Below are 4,196 nucleotides of genomic sequence, written 5' to 3'. Positions count from 1 at the left end.
CATTATTTTTATAAATAAAATTCCAATAAATGCCTCTTTGTCTTTTCAAAGCCTTTTCCATTGTCTTTGCCAATTTCCCTTAGCCATAATAAACCAAATGAACACCCACTAGGATGTTTTTCCTAACATTCAACTTGGAATACGTGTCACATGACATTGGTCTTATTTTTCCTTTATTAACTTTATTCCATGAACTTTTAACCCGAGGTTGTTACAATGTATGGCCCCTCCAATCTTATTCTTAAGATTACCTTCTTAAAGGATCTCAAAACTCTTGGAGAACATGTTGTCAATCGTTCCTAGTCAATTAGAGGTGACTTCAACATATGTACCTATGTACAAGAAAAGAAAGGAGGCTAGACATTGATAGTTCAGTATTCATGTGTAGAAATGTTCATTCTTTATGAACTTCATAACAAAACACAAGCTTATTAAATCCAAATGGATAATGGATGCCACAAATGGAATAACAAGAGAGGAGGAACTCACCAAATTGTTGTTAGACTAGATCACTTCTTAATTTCGAAGGTATCATTTCAATAATAAATTCCCCTCAAATAAATAACCCTACCTTATGTAGGATCAAATCACTAGTCCATCCAACTTTCATTGGACTATTCTATATCACCAAAGCCAAGGCCCTTCCAGTTTGAAAATTTTTGGTTGGACCACCCAAAATTTATGACAAACATGAAAAAATGGTGCAAAGAGGCAGACCCCAACTGTGTTCCCCTTATGCTTCAATTCCAAATAAATTAAGGTAGGTTAAACAAGAAATTAAAAACTACAATAAGGACATTTTGGGAACATATTCTCTAAGAAGGCAATGCTTGAGAGAGACATGGAAACTATGCAAGCTAGCATAATCCTCAATAAACACAATGGAAAGCATAAATCGTAAGACAAAAGAATGTGACAATAAATAATTATGAGGGAGAAGCAAGATGAAACTATATGGAAGTATATATACAAAATCCATTCATTAAAATAAGGGGACCAAAACTTTGAATCTTTTCATATATCTATGCTTAAAAGGAGGATTCATAACCGAATCTTCTAGATGAAATTAAGAAGCAAACAAAGACTTGAGAAATATGAGGAAATAAAACAGGAACTAAAGGAGAAATTTATTCGAACTCTAAGGTAACTAAATGAGGATGGGAAAGAAACAATGGATGTTATTCGAATCTCAATTCCTCCCTTAGTTTCTGTAGAAAAAAATTAAATCTCCACAATCCAATTTCATTAGATAAGGTAACCACCATAGTCAAATTCATGGCCTCCAGTAAGACCCTAGGGTCAATGGATCCACATTTTACTTTTTCAAAGCTTGTTGGTCAACCATTGGATAGGACATCTAGAAGTTTGTTAAAGACTCACGACTCTCTTATAACATTTTGTATGCTTTCAACTTGTGTTTCATTACTCTAATTCAAAGGAGCACATTCCTCAATTTGTAGACAAATCCATGCCAATTACAGTCTATAATGTTCTCTACAATAGTGTCTCAATCCTATTCTACACCAAATGTTATCATCATAATTGTTATCACTCAGGTTTTCCCAAAAGTTGTAAGAAAGGTAAAGGAGGCCGAGGTAACCACTAACCAATCTTTTAGATACAAAATCTAGCCAATCTGTATCTAGAGAGGGCTCTCTCTTTATGATTTAGCTTTATTTTTAAAGGTATTAGGCTAGTTATGAAGTTCAAGGGTTTTATTTGAGTTTGGGTGGTGAGATTCAATAGAACAGAGAGGTAAGGCGGAGTAGTTCAGTCCATTGGGCTAATGGAGTCAAAGAAGATGGCTTTCTGGATTTGGTTTCTTAACAGATGATGGTTTCACAGAGCAAGGTGGTCAAATAGGGAACAAATAAAGAGTGGAAACATATGGAATGGGCTCAAATGGGGTGAAGGGCAGTTGAGAACCCTTTAACCTATTTAAAGAGGGAAACTGGATGATTACTGATAAGGAGCAGTTAAGTATTCTTTAGCAAATAATCAACATGAAAGAATTAAGAAATAGGAGCAATTAAGATTTCACTGCTTATCCTAATTCTGAAGAAAACACAGAGAACAATAATGACTGAAAACAGAGTGCAATCAAGCATATTCTGAAATTAAATATTTTATTTATCATTTATATTGTGAAACACAAATGATATAATAAACTAAGAAAAATTTAAAACACAAGATATAGAGGATTATTGATCCAATGGTTGATTCAGGAAGTCTGTGACAAGTCCTCTGCTTCAATTCTTCATCCAGTAAGCCATGCAACAGTTGATTACAACAGTTCTTTATTCTAAAAAATCAATATTACAACAAAGTCTAGGAATCCACCCACAATACTTCAATTAAGGGGGTATTTATTCAGAAAATTATACAACAAATATCTCATAATAGAGTGAGATAATATCTAGGATGTCTAAAAATAGTTTCACAAGTAAATAGAAACAACTAGCCTTGAAAATAGGGAAAAGATAAACTGATGTTGTGCTGGTCCTGTTTCTGTTGAATGTGCTGGAGGCAGGCCCTATAATGCGGCTGGCAACTTTCTTCTTCGGCAACTCTGTGCTGGCTGCCCTGTTCTTACTGATACTCTTTAACTGCTCTGATACTCTTCGACCTATTTTGACCCCTGCTCATCGCTGTCTGGTAAATTGCTCAATCTGGTAAACAGCTCCATCTGGTAGAATTTTCAGCCGAGAACCGAAACTGCAGGGTTTCATGGAAAACTGGGTAAATACCTACGTAAAAGAAGAAAATTGTACAAATGCAGGTCGAATGGCCGGCTGTAGAGCTCATGCTATAGTCTTTCTAGTCAGGTGGCGGTTTGAGACTGAACTATTGGCCTTGGTCGTTGTTCTCTATGAGAGCTTGGGGCGCAAGGTATAACAATGAAAAACCTGTTTTGCCCATTTATTTCAACAAAACGAAGGTTGGCAGGGTATTTTGCATTTAATTAGGCGGATGATGTCAATGGGTGGATGACATCAGCGGAGGGCGGATGAAATCAGCTGAGAGCGGATGATGTGGCGGGTGATGTGGCAGATGACATCAGCAGATGACGTGGAGAATGAAATCACTAGAAGGAGGTAAGCGGTTTGAGCGCATTGCTTTTGGGGCTGGGTGGTTTTGGGCAGAGGGTGAGCAATCACATCGACTGCGTGACGCGTGGTGGGAGTACGGGGGAAAAACTGCCTTGTGATCGCGAGTTAAAAAGCGGTCACAAGGGGGGTCACGAAATCAATGTAGACCGTCGGATGAGCGGGGGATGATCGGACGGCGGATGGGCAGAGGACATGGTGGGGTTTTAACAGCTGCGGGCCCGACGTGTTTATTAAATGATTTTAATAGTTTCGGGCGTATTTCTATTGGTCGGGGCTGGTTTATTAATTAACCGGGGGTTAATTAATCCCATATGGCGTGGTGGGAAGGCTATTAACAGATTTCAAATAAACCTATTAATCCTCGTTTAAATGTATGATTATGGTCGTAATCGACCGGGGGTGGGAATACATAATATTCGAGGTTTTGTAATATATTTATATAATACGGGAAAGGTAATATGGTGTGGGGGTTATATATTTAGAAGTTAAGAGTTAATATGAAATTGAAACAGAATGAAAAGTGCCAAGTTTTAAAAACATTTCACATATATTTAAACTTAGGCTCTGAAGGGGAAAAAAGGGGTTTTTCATATGATATTGCGCATTTTTCCTAAGTAAAATAGGGTTTTTACTTAGGCAAACTTTATGAAATGGACTGAATGGTTTATGAGTGATATTAAGCACAGATCTTAATACTTTTGGGGGAGTTAGTGAATGATTAGGAAAAAGTGTGAAGGGGAGTTAGTTATGTAACCTTGCCTCGCTTGAGCTGCACCAAGTATAATGTCTGCCTTGCACTTGTGATAGAGATAAAGATTAACACTTTTAGAGACATAATCTATCACAAGTATCATTCTGCAACACCATCTACCTACCCTGCCTACTTTGGCCTAACATTTTTTCTTCTTTATTCGGGTGCACTTAGACTGGCAAACCCTTATCAATCTTCTTTTCTTTTCATGGTAAGCCTACCTAAGTCTGCACTTATTACATCCAAGGGCTCAGATTTAACTATTGAGCTCCTTTTTATTTACTCTACCTATCTACTTATCTGCCAAGATTGAACAGTTTGGTCAGATTTTATTC

This window comes from Pinus tabuliformis, chromosome 8 (assembly GCF_031772625.1).
Source record: "Pinus tabuliformis cultivar Carrire ecotype Pingquan chromosome 8, CPIR1, whole genome shotgun sequence".
Taxonomy (NCBI): Eukaryota; Viridiplantae; Streptophyta; class Pinopsida; order Pinales; family Pinaceae; genus Pinus; species Pinus tabuliformis.
This window is presented reverse-complemented; position numbering follows the sequence as displayed.